Source organism: Lissotriton vulgaris, chromosome 8, assembly GCF_964263255.1.
Source record: "Lissotriton vulgaris chromosome 8, aLisVul1.2, whole genome shotgun sequence".
Taxonomy (NCBI): domain Eukaryota; kingdom Metazoa; phylum Chordata; class Amphibia; order Caudata; family Salamandridae; genus Lissotriton; species Lissotriton vulgaris.
This window is the reverse complement of record NC_141696.1, coordinates 1268070439-1268085691: the sequence shown is the minus strand read 5'-3', so window position 1 is coordinate 1268085691 and position 15253 is coordinate 1268070439. Positions and strand designations below refer to the sequence as shown.

Genomic DNA, 15253 nt, shown 5'->3' with positions numbered 1-15253 from the left:
TGCTACTTCCTTTGCGACCAATTAGTGCAATGACAGTGCAGCAGTCCCTATCTGATATTCCTAGATAACACTCCGAGTTCTTCAACAAGATAAAAACTTAGCAAACCTGGAAATCCCCGCTTGCTATGTTTTGATTAGTAATGGAACTCTAATGAGCAACTGATAACTATCACTTCCTAGTGACATCTTTAATTGACGTCTTATGTCCAGCAAACTTGCGTCAAACCCGGCACCTGTCAGGTATAAATATTACCAACGTTGCCTTAAGCAATGTTCGTTGCCTGTTGCTGATGCCAGATGCCTGCATGACCCTGTGTTGGTAAATCTAGCACTCTGTCGCTGCAGCCTGCTATCCTGTGGTGGTGAAGCTGCTGATTACCATTATCGCCGCTACAGCGCGAACTATGGTGCAGTACGCTTAAGGAGCTGAACAGCCGTCCTCTGCGAAGACATCCAGCAGATTCCAGCTGCCCGCGGACGCTGTCCCCCCTCCTTCCTCGACGCGCTGAAGAGAGCCGCTGCCTTTCTCGTGCAGAGAAATCCAGTCCCGGCGCTTCCGGTTTACCCTCGCAGGTGACTGGGATATCGAGAGAGACCCCTGAAGGAGATACCAATCCTCCATCATTCTATTCAGAGGTATGGTGTTAACTAAACCCTTAGACGAGAATTCTTGAAACAAACCTTGGCAAAACCAACTTAACTTAAAGCTACTTACTTACTCCCCTTTCACGTGTTAGGCTTAGGTCAGGCACACTGGGGTAGGCTTAGTTAGAAGCACCAGTTGAGTATGTTAGCCTAATGTATATATGACTGTATATATGTTTTATTACTTTTAAACCATTGTATGGCTAAGAAACCATATCAATGCTTTTACAGTTCTATTTCGCAATACTTATCTTACTGTACGTACTTTTTATAATAACAATTATTGCAATTGTGGCAATACATTTCTCTTGTACGAGAAGAAAGACTGTTCAATAAATGTTAACCCTTTATTGACAAACGCCCGTCTCTCTATTCTCTACATCTCGTGAAAGTAAACTGCACTAGACTGACTGAGTGAAATCTATGTCTATTGTTTCACACGACCCTAGAGATTGACTCTTGATCTGAGGAGCAAAGTTGTCATGTTGCACGGTTGTTGGAAAACTGAATCCCTTCTTGTCTGTGCCAAGGAAGCTGATCACTTCCTATGCAGAGAAGAAAGTTTCCAGTGACCTCTGAGCTAGTTGGTAACACAACCCAATTAAGTTTAGCATAGTCAGTGGAGGCCTGGAATATCCGCAGTTCCACGTCGATACTACTGTTTATGTTATTCCAATGCGCAGGGCCTAGTGGGAAACTAGGAACTACACTACAGTACAACTAATATGTGCTCTGATCTGTGCTGTTAATGCGCAAACGGTTTTTAATTATAGCACATCATATATTGCTTGTTTGACCACACTTATATATGTATGAGACCCAGAGCCTTTCCAATGTGCTTGCTATCTATACGGTTTGTAACTTCAATACAACGCATCCATTATGCTTATTGTCTCTACGGGAACTTCCTGATGCTAGTTCTATTTTAGTACTCCTTATCTGGGTTCAAGTAAAACATGTTTGCACCAGTAATGACTGATGCCCGTGTAATACCGTGTGCATTCAGATTGTGCACTCGTATCGTACATAACCATCTTGTGTCTAATAACCATCTCGTGTCTAATAACCAAGCCGTCATACAGAATGTACACACGTTACACCCACAAACAACTCTGTTTGTACAAACAACACACAATGAGATCAGGGCTTACCTGCCCGTCGGTACGCTCAGCAGCCGTCTGGGCTGTTTGGGGAGGTGCCTGGGCTCGGTTCATGGGCGATATTATTGCGCTGTTGGTCGTTGCGCAATGACGGCCCTCCTGCACGACAGGGTATGCCGGGAATCGTAGTCCCGGTCGTGTTTCTGTACGACGCGCACTAGGACTACTCGTGCGCGACCGAGTATGCCGGGAAATGAAGTCCGGTTCACGTTCGTGTGCCGATTTTACGTTGGTCAAATGCCATGAACTTCATTTAAGTTACTCTTGTCTATTTTTCGCCATATAATGGATGTGGAGCAATTTGTTCCAAACATGGGAAATAACAGAGTACAGGTTCAAGTCGTCGAAGTACTGAATCTGTCTCAATGTGTTGGATCAACTCAGGGAGCAGTGTACAGTAACATATGTATCAATTAGACATAGAGCCACTATATCTTCTGAAGAAGCTGACAGATGAGATTTAAGAGGAATAGTGTCTCATGACAATAATGATAAAACGGCTCATATAGGTGTATGAATCTGTCAGTTATTAAGTAGGCCGAATCGTGTCTCAAAACAAAATATGGTCACAGGCTCATTCAGATATTTATGTGTGAGCCTGTCACATTTTCATCATCTTATCAGAGAGAGGTCCATATACCTGGAAAGGCGTGCATTTATATCAATCTATAAACACCAAGTGGATTAAAGCTCTGTCATCAGTGGATCAAGTATTCTACAGTGACATCCACGGAATATCCTCATTAAGCCCGACCTTGTCAGTGTTAAGTTTGTATACCCATTTCTGTTCTATTTTGAACAGGTACTTGGACACATCAGTGATGTGAGTTGGAATAAGTGGTTGTTCAAGCACTGTCCATTCGAAGTCTGTAGGTTTGTGATTGACTTCCAAGAAATGGTTGGTAAGACGGGTCGCCTGTTTTTTGCAGCGGATGGTGCTTTTATGCTCAGAAATCCTCGTTCTGATTTTCCTGGTCGTCATTCCGACATACCTTTGGGAGCAAGAGCAAGTGATTAGATATATTAGATTGCTGCTATTACAATTAGTAAAGCGTCGTTGTTCCCAGGCTCTGCTTGTCCCAATATCAATACTTGTAGATTTTTTAGTTTGTGGGCATGCTGCACAATTTCCACAAGGATGGTGTCCGGTCATCGCTGGCATGTTCCATAGTGTCCCCACTTGGTGAATGGTCGCTGGACGTGGTCTTGTATGTATTATTTGATCCCTGATGCTGGTGCCTCTCTTGAAGGCAAATAGAGGTTGTTACAATTTGTCAGCACCAGTGTTCAAGATCTTCCAATGTCTACGGATGATCTGTTGGATGGCATTGGATCTGGTACTAAACGTGTTAACACACGTTATTCTCTCATTCTGTTCTTTCGGTGGGGATGGTTCCAACAAAGCCTCCCGATTGATATTTGAAGCCCTCTTTTGGGATGTACGAATCAATTTCTTGGGATATTTTCTCTCGAGGAGCTTCTCTTCCAGATCATGGGCATGTTGTTTAAAAGACTCTTTTGTAGAACAGTTACGTTGGACACGTAAAAATTGTCCGAATGGAAGATTGTCCCGAAGAGATTTAGGATGACAACTCCCATATTTCAGGAGAGAATTGCGGGCCATCGGTTTCTTATACAGCTCGGATCTGAGTCCATCTGAAGATACAGTTATCAGTAAATCCAAGAAAGCAAGAGATTGATTATTGTACTCTATGGTGAACTTGAGAAAGATGTTACAGTTGTTCAACCAAGAGTGAAAATTCATCAAGTCAGACACCTCACCACGCCAGACCACCAAGATGTCATCTATATACCTCTTCCAAACCCGTATAGATGATAAATACGGGTTTGCGATGTTCAATGCATAATCTTGTTCAAATTTATGCATGTAGAGGTTTGCCAGGCTCGGCGCAAAAACGCTGCCCATGCTGGTACCTGTCGTCTGTAGATAGAAATTTTCCTCATATTGAAAGAAATTTTCTTTCATCGCTAGGGATGCAAGATCCATAATCAGTGAGACAGGCGTGATGGAATCCAAATTGCTCGCAATGAGAAGTTGTTCAATTACTTCCAATGTCTCATTTTGTGGAATGGAGGTGTATAACTAACCAGGATATTGCTCCTACATTAGTGGCCTTTAAGGATCTCACTCCTAATCTTGCACGTAAACTATTATTACAGTGCAAATCTGGCTCCCCGTTGGACCCGGTTCCCTCTAAAATCATGAGTGAATTGTCTACCTTACTGCTAGAGCCACTCACCTCCATCTGGAACGCCTCTTTACAACTAGGCCAATTCCCCTTAGCCTGGAAGGAAGCCTTGCTTGTGCCCATCTTAAAGAAATCTGACGCTGACCCCACGCAATTCAGCAACTATCGGCCCATTTCCCTCCTTCCGAAACCCGCAAAGGTTTTGGAAAAGGCTGTCCAATTACAACTCGCAGAATACCTAGAGACCAACTCCCTGCTACATGACTCCCAGTCCGGCTTCCGTACTGGATTCAGTACTGAGACCGCACTGCTAGAGGTATCGGAGACTGTACGAGAGTGTGTGGACAAGGGCGAGGAGGCCATGTTGGTCCTCCTCGACCTTTCCGCCGCTTTCGATACGGTGTCCCACAAAATCCTTCTAGACCGAATGGAGCAGATTGGTCTGAGCGGCGCTGCCCTATCGTGGATTGGTTCCTTTCTCCAAGGACGATCACAGAGGGTTCTTCTCAGACCTTTCAAATCAGAATGTAAACCACTTGCACGCGGAGTCCCACAGGGCTCAGCGTTGAGTCCTCTGTTTTTCAACGTTTACCTGGCCCCGTTGGCCAAGGTAGTAGAGGCATGCGGAGTCAGAGTGATCTCTTATGCTGATGATACTCAGCTGATATTTTCTTTTAGCGATCACTCTGACTCCAGCCTCTCCAGTTTTCGCCACTGTCTGGGCGAAATCTGTTCTTGGATGTCCACGAACCACCTGCGACTTAACACCGATAAGACGGAGGTTTTGTTCTTTAACCAAAAAATGACCATCCCACCTTCATTATGGTGGCCAACGATACTTAACCCCCCCCCTACCCCGGTTCATTCTGCCCGCAATCTGGGGTTTATATTTGACGATACGCTATCCTGCAGCTCTCAAATCAATAAGGTTACTTCGGCCTGCTTTGGTAAATTAAAAATGATGAGAAAGATCTTCCCATTTTTGCCAATCGAGGCACGCAGAACGGTCACTCAGGCCTTAATTACCTCCCACCTGGACTATGCCAACAGTCTATATGCGGGGGCCCCTCTATATCAAATTGAACGTCTCCAGGTGGTTCAGAACGCTGCAGCAAGATTGATTGGCAATATCCCTTACAGACATCCTATCTCAGCGTTTCGCAAAGAGCTTCACTGGCTTCCTATAGCCAACCGTATTAAGTTCAAAACGCTTATTCTTGCCTTTCGCGCCGTAAACGGTACTGGTCCTGACTATTTAAGAAAGAGACTGAGACTGTCCCACTCTGTTAGAGATCTTCGTTCCAACAATCTGCGTCTCATGCTTGTACCAAGATTCCGTCGCACTAGAATGGGTGGCAGAGCTTTTGCTGTTCTTGCAGCCAAACACTGGAACAGTTTACCGATCGATCTTAGATTCGCCCCATCCGAAGCCCTGTTTCGCAGACGCCTGAAGACGTGGCTATTTTCATCTATCTAGATTACTTCTTCTCCTCCTGCTGACAGTTTTAAGCGCCGGGACACCCCCGTTGGGGGTAGCCGTGCGCTCTACAAAATCCGTAAATATAATGACTCCACATCAAAAGACACGAGTATGTCTGATGTGGAGTCGAATTCGATCCCTGGTAATAGCCTAAGCACATCTTTAGTGTCTTGTAAGTAAGACGGCATAGCACGCACCAGTGGTCTAAAAAAAAACATCCACAAAGGTAGAAAGAGGTTCCATTAATGATCGGGCGTCCTGGGGGTGGCCGCTGTGCTTTGTGAATCTTTGGTAAGATATAGAAATATGGCATGGTAGGATGTGCTCTCCGTAGGTAACTGCTTTCATTAGAGGTGATCCAACCTTCCGAGAGGGCCTTTCCACCAAATGGCCAATCTGTGTCATTAGTCTGGGTGTAGGATCTTCCGATAGACGTTGGTACGCACGACTATCGCTCAAATGTTTTAGGCACTCTGTCCTGTAAGTAGTAGTATCCAGCAGGACCGTGGCTCCGCCCTTATCAGCAGATTTTATCGTGATAAGAGGATCTTTGGATAGTTTTTGAATAGCCTCTTGTTTAGCTTTGGTGATATTAACAAAAGGTTTATGTCTTTCCATGAACAGATTTTGCACATCATGTTTGACAGCTTCTTCAAAGGCTGTAACTTTTGCAGGAACAGTGATACTAAGGGGCGTGAAAGTTGAAGGATTTCTCAAGCCCGTATTTAGTTCAGTCGTAGTTTGTTCATTGTTTTTTCCAAAGTTTTTTTCAAAAAAGAAATGTAATCGTATTTTGCGGAAAAATTTGGAGATCTCAATCTGGGTTTGAAAAGCATCTCCTTGGTCCGTTACTACAAAACCCAGACCCCGATTTAAAACTTTCTCCTCTATGGGTGTCAGTGTCCGTGAGCTGAGATTTACTATGAGCCCTTCTCCGTGTTTGTGCTCGTGCTCGCTTGGTCTTGCGGTATTTTCTTCCCGCTCCTCAGGTCCATCGACTGTGGGGGCAGATTCCACTGTACTTGACTTTGCTGAGCTCGTCTCCTGCCCCGCGGTCTCCCTTGGCCAAACCCTAAAAAAGGAGGCAAATTTTGACCTGGTGGAAAAGGTGTTGGACCATAGGGTCCAGCTTGATGCATAAAGGGAAATTGACCTGGATTCCATGGGTTGGGAGTCCACCATGGGTTGAACTGCCCTTGGTTAAAATTATTCCCTCTTCTTTGTCTTCTGTTGCCTCTCCCATGATTGTGATTCATATTAGAACCCTGGTTTGAAGAGTCAGAGTCACTAGAAAGATCTTCTGATGCTGAGGTGCCATAGGTTGAACCACCTTTTCTCCCATTTCTATTGTATGGTGTTGGTGTGTATGTGGCACTGGTGTAGGGATACACTTTCTCCTTAGAAAATGTATCTAAATCTTTTTTGCATTTCTCTAATTTAGAGAACAAGACAGAATCCTTAAAATCTTTATTAGCCTTATTACTCTCATCTTGTTGTTTGGTAAACACTTTAGATGAAAGTGTTGTCTTTATTTGGCCCTCCAGAATTTGAATCTCTATCAAGATCTTGTCTGCAGCTTTTTTGGCAGTCTTAATAATTAAAACTAACCAATATCTGAATGAGCCTGTGACCATATTTTGTTTTGAGACACGATTCCGCCTACTTAATAACTGACAGATTCATACACCTATATGAGCCATTTTATCATTATTGTCATGAGACACTATTCCTCTTAAATCTCATCTGTCAGCTTCTTCAGAAGATATAGTGGCTCTATGTCTAATTGATACATATGTTACTGTACACTGCTCCCTGAGTTGATCCAAAACATTGAGACAGATTCAGTACTTCGACGACTTGAACCTGTACTCTGTTATTTCCCATGTTTGGAAAAAATTGCTCCACATCCATTATATGGCGAAAAAGAGACAAGAGTAACTTAAATGAAGTTCATGGCATTTGACCAACGTAAAATCGGCACACGAACGTGAACCGGACTTCATTTCCCGGCATACTCGGTCGCGCAGGAGGGCCGTCATTGCGCAACGACCAACAGCGCAATAATAACGCCCATGAACCGAGCCCAGGCACCTCCCCAAACAGCCCAGACGGCTGCTGAGTGTACCGACGGGCAGGTAAGCCCTGATCTCCTTGCGTGTTGTTTGTACAAACAGAGGGGCAGATTTATGAGGCCGTTGCGCCTCTTTGCGCCGCAATTGCGTCACTTTATTTGACGCAACTGCGGCGCAAACAATGCGCCCTATTTACAACGTGACGCATCTAGGAGATGCGTCACGTTGTAAAGCACTGCGCCCTAAGGAGGCGTTTCTGCGCAGGGGGGGCGTTCCTGCGCAGGAACGCCTCCTGAAAGTGGCTGAGTGAAATCTATGAGATTTCACTCAGTCACTTTCAGGGCAATGCTGCGTCAAAACCCTGCGCCTGCTTGAAGCAGGCGTAGGTCTTGATGCAGCATTAGTAGAATGGGGCACCCCGAGCTTTGCTGGAGCTGCGTCGCGCTTGCGACACAACTCCAGCAATGCGCCACATTTCCGGCACAGATGCGTCACGCATCTGTGCCGTTTTTGCACCATGGTGCGCCGCATTATAAATGCGGCGCACCATGGGTGGCGTAGCTGTGGCGCACGTTAACTGGCGCATCCCTCGGGATGCGCCAGTTAACATAAATCTGCCCCAGAGTTGTTTGTGGGTGTAACGTGTGTACATTCTGTATGACGGCTTGGTTATTAGACACGAGATGGTTATTAGACACGAGATGGTTATGTACGATACGAGTGCACAATCTGAATGCACGCGGTATTACACAGGCATCAGTCATTACTGGCGCAAACATGTTTTACTTGAACCCAGGTAAGGATCACTAAAATAGAACTAGCATCAGGAAGTTCCCGTAGAGACAAAAAGCATAATGGATGTGTTGTATTGAAGTTACAAACCGTATAGATAGCAAGCACATTGGAAAGGCTCTGGGTCTCATACATATATAAGTGTGGTCAAACAAGCAATATATGATGTGCTATAATTAAAAACCATTTGCGCATTAACAGCACAGATCAGAGCACGTATTAGTTGTACCATAAGATGGATAGTGGTGTATTATTGGCTTTAATATAGACAATTGGATCAATTTTGAAAACCTCACTGAGCAGTAACATAGGAACAGGAGCAGTTACGCAATAGCTATGAAACTATATGAATTAGAGCTGAGCAGCATCATATGAACAAGAGCAGTTACGCAATAGCTAAGAGATTATATTAACAAGTGAGACCTAATAGAGACAATGGTATCTCTTTCAAACACTAAGAAGCGCTGTTGGAACTGGCATTCGCGTTGTTTTTACCTTTGACTTGCATATATCACTCTCTCTATATCTTAGAGCGGTGCACTGTCTTCCTGAGCTGTGGCCAGGCGAGGAGTGGCACGTTCCTCTTACCCTATAGGTGAGCGAGAGGACTTGAATTACCTAACGACCAGACTCCGGTTGTTCTAGGTTCTCCATATAATCATGTGATGATATGAGATGACTTACACTAACCTTGGTAATGTCGTTTTTGTCTTTGTATTTATGTTGTTGTGTCTTGATGACGTCTTTTCCTGGGATATCCCCTGCACAATTAAGAGGACTACCAGGTTTGATCAGGTGACTTCTGTATCATAAACCTTTTTTATCGCACTTTTTTGAGCAATAGCAAATGGTATAGGCCCTGAAGAAGCGGGAGATACTTAGTGATCTTTAAACTACCGCAGAAACATGTCGACCAACACTTTGGGTCAGTGACTATAAGGGTTAATCACAGATTACTTTGCTCTGAATTGGTTTTTAATTTTCGAAATGAACGGCACCAGAATAAAGTCTTTTTGCGTTCATTATTCAATTTTATCCTAGAGCACATTTTTCTCTCTTTCGGTTTTCACAACTTTCTTTTGCACTGCTCCTCAGTTACTATACAGCATTTCCTTTAGCACCTTATTGTACAAATCTAGCCTTTCCCTGATAAGGTGGCAACAACTTAGACTCTCCACTATGGGAAGTGGTTCAAAGGATGAAAGGTCGGCAAAGGACGAGTAACTGATGGATTTCTTTCCCTCACAGTGCGATGTCTGGTTGTGTGCTTCTCTAACAACTTTGAGCACACTTTGACTCATGTAGACACATCTCATTTTTGGACACATCCCTTGACCCACAATTATTTTGTGTTGGAAATAAGAGTCACCTTCAGATGGTCCACGACCAAAAAAATCAAGACCAACAAGGGACTAAAGCAAGGATGTATACTGGCCCGTTACTTTTTAATCTGTTCCTGGCAGATCTACCAGAGTGCTTGGCAGGAGTCTGAGCATTCCCCCCCCCCCCTAACTTGCTGGAACCAAAATCCAATCAATGCAATAAGCAGATGATACAATACTGCTCGACCAAACCCTAGTGGGGTTCCAAAGGCTCCTGACTGCATTGACATCATACTGTAAGGTAAATTGCCTGAAAATAAATACAGTAAAAACCAAGGTGATGATAGTCACTAGACAAAAAGCAAGGAAAGGCTTTTGGCATGTTGAAGGAAAATCAATTGAGTCGCATATAAGTATTTGGTATTTGGGAGTCTGGATCGACCATTGAGAAAGACTGGCTACTCACTTATCCGCAATGCAGGGGGTGGGGCACCCCCTAGACGGGGCCTTTTGTAGAGTAAGGAAATCCATTAGTACACCAGATCTATCCCCTCTAATTCAAGTAATGGATGATAAATTCTTACCATCAGTGGCCTACGGTGCAATGATTTTTAAAGATAAAGGGGCATATTACCAACATTTAGCAATATTTATCGCTAACGATGCTTAACAACAAATTTTTTACCCCTAAGCATCCCCGGAAATCATCGCTGAGATAACTTGCTATTAGCACGGTTTATTTCAAAAGTGATAAAAATCCTTGCGCTAACTGCCAAGTGAGAGATTATCGCTGGAAAACCAACGATAATCTCTCGAAGTTTGGCATTAGCTTGATGATAGGGGCTCACAAACTTAGCCATGATATCCACCTTCCATAGGATATCATGGCTAAGTCAGGAAAATACCAGGTGTAAAAAAAGCAGTGCTAACCACGGTTAGCGCTGCTTTTTTTATCACTAACAGGGTTAGCGAAATCCTTGATAATAGGAGAAATGTCGCTTAACAACATTTCTCCTATTATTTTTCTCTGGAACGCCCCCTTTGCATCTCATTAGAAATGCAAGGGGAAGCGTAGAGAAAAAGGGTGCTAACATGCAAATTTGCGTGTTAGCACCCTGTTGCTGATAGGGAGATAATTTTATCTACGCTTTCTTGGCTTTTAAAGCCAAAAAAGTGGAGATAAATCCCTTGATATTATGCCCCTCAATGTTGACATGGTTGGATAGAGCTCAGTCAGCCTCTTACCTCAGAGTATTTCCTCTTCCAACTTCTACTTCTCATGCTCAAATCTGTATGGACTTTAATCTGTCATCCCAATATGGATATTAAAAGCTATGTTTGTAGCTTACTGTTTGAAAGCCAAACAAGCCACACTCTAAAGATTCACATTTAGTTAATGATTAATAACTCAAGGTCAAACTGACACACATTTTTAATGCACTGTATAGAAGTATTGGTCAAGCTCTTTACCCACAAACATGACAGCAAACTACTAACCAAACGAGGAAAGCTAATAATGGCTGAACGTGATGCACTACCTGTGAAAAATCTGAGTCACAGCAGACGGGTGTCAAAACGATACGACTTTGGGGGCTTGCCTCACTACCTATCATCCCCTCTAAATCCAATAATGAAGCACCAATTGATGATACTACGATTTACATTAATTCCATTGATGGCATGCAAGTATGGTCAGAGGTATAAGGAAGAAATTGACATACAGGGCCAACTCTGCGTAAAAGGGGAGTAAACATTAGTTCATGTGCTGTGCATCTGTAAGAAATGTTGGGGCATAATATCAACAACTAGCGATATTTATCGCTAAATGAGCTTAGCGATATTTTTTTATCGCCGCGCATTGCCGGATTTTATCGCAGAGATAACGTGCTATTAGCAACGTTTATCTCCAAAGCGATAAATTATCCAGCGATAGCAGTAAAATGCGTGAATATCGCTGGAAATCCAGCGATATTGAGGCATTATCGCTAATAGGGTCTTAACCTGAATATCCACCTCCCATTGGATATACAGGTTAAACAGTGGTCTGAGCAGGCGTTAGGGTTTGGCGATATTCGCGAATAGCGCGTATTTTTTTATCGCTTCGCTTGCCTTGCTAATAGGCGATAGCGATGTTAGCGACTGCTTTCAGTTGCTAACAGGTTGGGTACGCCCACTTTGCATGTCATTAATGATAAATATCGCTGACATGCAAAGCGGGCCCCAAACCGCTCGCTATCGCCTACAAGCTGTCACTAACTGCTGTTAGCGACAGCTTGCTAATAGGGCAATAAAATTATCGCCGCTTTGCGGCCGAGAACGGCCACAAAAGTGGCGATAATCTCATATCGCCCGCCTTGATAATATGCCCCTGAGTGCTTTGAGAATCTTTGTCTCTGCCCCACCTGGCGCATTTTAAATGTACGAGCATGTCAAGAGGCACTGGGAGAGTGCATGAAAGGCAACTCGGTACAATTGGCCACTCGTTTTATTAAATTTATGACAGCGGCAAAATCTCTCATGAATTTTGATAACTGCTAGGAATTTTAAACATCTTGTCCACGAGCCTAGCCTTCTTTTTTAAATCCTGATAACTCCGGGATTACAAATTGTTGATTTTAAGAGTAATAGGATTATAAATTGATACACGTTTTTATAAAACGACAAAAGTGTTCTCTTTTACTGCCTTTTTATGTAACCAATTGCAATGATTTTAAGTAATTGTGCAATAAGAAAAGTTTCTATATATCACCAAGAGTAGCAATAGCAAACAGCCAAGGTTTTAAGCTTATCTTATCAAGTAGTTCATTGCCTATAGCCCCATATCATAATACTATATAATCTGTTAAATAATGATTGTGTTGCCTGTGGATTTTGGTTGTTTTTGTCTAGTTTGACTCTGTTTCTGAACTTGCCAGGCACAGGATTCTGTTTCACATTTACCAGGCAGCGCCTATAGATCCATAGGCCACACTTCTTGTGGAGGATTCTACGACATGCATCTTCGTCCATTTCCCTTTTAGAGACGCTTCACCTTTTCCACAAGACTTCTAGCATTGACCAACTCTACAGGTTGCAGTCAGTGTACATCACATGACATGCCGTCATCAAGCGCATCAATGCAAACACTTACATGTAGCGCAGTGTCAGTGTTTCTATTAATTCAGTTTTGCATCAGCGCAAGAACTGTTTACATCTTCACACAGGTGTTGATATTTGCAACAGGTGAAACAAAAGCTTCTCAGTATGACAAGTGGATAAGACTGCCCTCTGGTGGTGTGACTTCTACTGCCCCTACTTTTCCCGAATGGGTAAAAACATCTAAAGAAAAATAATTCCAGTCCTTCTTTTTGAGAATACCAAATGGCTCTTCAGACTTTAAAGAGAAAAATTGGGTTAGGAATTGCCAATGAAGGGGAGTCCAACATAGATCCAGGAGAGCCAGATCCATCCCAGATGTTGAAGATAACCAATGACTATATGCATGTTGCCTAATTAGAGGCACTGAAGTGTGTTTATCCCTTGTAGATTTTCTGAAAATCTGACATGGATATTACCCTTGTGGCCCAAAGGTGGACAGCACTGATCTAACAGGTGTATAATCAGTCTAGGATTCTCTTATGCATGGACCTTTGCATGTTCTAAAATAAAATATCCTCCTAGCTCGACCTGAAGCATTACCCATCCCTTAGGCAGTGCATCCCGCGACCTCGTCTTCTGCTACTGCAGATTCAAAGGCTTCAGAGGTGCGGTTAGCGGCCTCAAACCGAATCTGAAACATGTGGACAGCCTAATCCGAACCCAAGCCAAGCTCATTGTAGTCAGCCATGGAAAGAAGACCCTTCTGCTGACCCGGCACAGCCCCTTTCGAACCCCAGCTCTCCGTACCATGGTCCACCAGCCCCACTACTACCCTGACGCCCACCCCCTGCACACGCCCTCCATCCCACTACCACAGTCACACTTAAGCACATTTTCTAAAAAATACAGAGGAAAGATAGCCACTTGGATGTCATAAAAAAACAATGTTTAGTTATAATTTCTCTGCGGTATCATAAAATGCACCATGTATAACAAACCACGTTTCCCTCTCTGAGGTTTAGTTGAACAAGATTTGCAAGTCTTTCCTCTGTCTGATGCTTCATTGCCATTACATGCTGGCTGGGAAAAATCCCTCAGGATTAGACAATCTCACATTCCACACACATTACACTCTTCTTTCTAATGTATACATTGCTAGCACTCGGTCCTCACCTCTTGGCTGGTAGGCAGGGCTCCCTCAAGACATCTCTGCTTCGTGTCGTGCAGCACGGGAGGAATGCTGGGAGCCCGGGGCCAGCAGGAGCGGTCACTTATTACCACTGCTGAGTAACCAGGGCGGGTTAAATGTGCACTGCAACGTTCCACAGCTCCCTTACACATTAAACGGCGGGAGCTGCACTTTGATCTTGTTTTTCTTTAAACGAACAGTATACAATTCCTTCTTTGGTGTAATGGACAATAAAATGGTATGAAAAGACAGCAGAAGGTGTCACAGTAGTTTCTATTTCTTGTAATGAAACATCACCCTTGGTCTTTGATGCTGACCATCTAGCAGTCTCAATGTGCAGTAATTTACCGAGGTTAGAAATGTGCACATTGCCTTTCAGTCGTATTCATTGCCGTTTATTAGATTTCTGTAATGAACTTTAAAACGTACTTTTATAAGAAGCTGTTTTATTGTATATTTCAGGAATTCATTAAAGTTTTTTCAAATTAAAAACAAAAAAAAGAAATGTGCACATTGCCAATCATGGGCGTCACTTTGGTCTAGCCAGGGATAGCAGGTGCTACCAATGTACATCTGCCCCTGGTGTCAGAGGTCACGAAGGCAGCAGCTAGAAGAAATAAAGAAACACGGTTCTGATAGCTTTTTTTACTGTCTTTAGTGTCTACTATCTGTCTTTCCCATACCCCTAGGCAGCAAATAGAAGGGGATAAGGTTAGGACATGGGTTCAACCCTATGAATGAAGGGTGACATTTCTTCCAGTAAGCCTGTTTGTTTTGTAAATTGGCGTCCAGTCTGCACTGCCTCTTTTTGAAAGGCTCAAAGGAAATCCTGTGGACAACAAATGTTCTATAGTAGTCCACACTCTGCGTGCGCTCCCCTCCGATGCCCAATATTACACTATCCATGCTGCGTGGACAGATCTCTGCTTGTATGACGTAGGTACTCTTCGTATTCTGTATTGGTGGGACGTGATGACAGAGGATGCTTTGCGGAGGGAGTGGGGGGTGAGGGGGGTCTGAATCTCACCGGAGTGCTTCTGGGCAGGCTAAAGGGGCCGAGAAGGCTCTATTGAGGAGGGATGAGAGGTTCTTTGAGGACTGTCCTCAGACTGTAGGAGCAAACGTGCGACCCCATAGGCAGAAAGATGTCGATGCATATTTTAGGGGTAAAATTGAAGTTTTCTTATCACTTGCACTTAACCTGGTCTGATCGGGCTCACTTTATCCCGCTGGTTCTTAGAGATATTATTCTTTTTGTTCTATTGTTTTATTCTATTGTTCTTAGAGATATTATTACTATTATTA

The 15253-nt window shown here is 43.6% G+C and overlaps 1 protein-coding gene across 1 annotated transcript in view; it reads right to left on the bottom strand.

Annotated features, from left to right (window-relative positions):
* C1QTNF9 (C1q and TNF related 9) overlaps positions 1 to 14052 on the bottom strand; it is a 189186-nt gene extending 175134 nt beyond the window's left edge. The window contains exon 1 of the mRNA XM_086933466.1: positions 13933 to 14052. The gene's annotated coding sequence lies outside the window, so the exon portion shown is untranslated. The remainder of the gene's footprint in view (positions 1 to 13932) is intronic.
* Positions 14053 to 15253: the final 1201 nt, after the last annotated feature.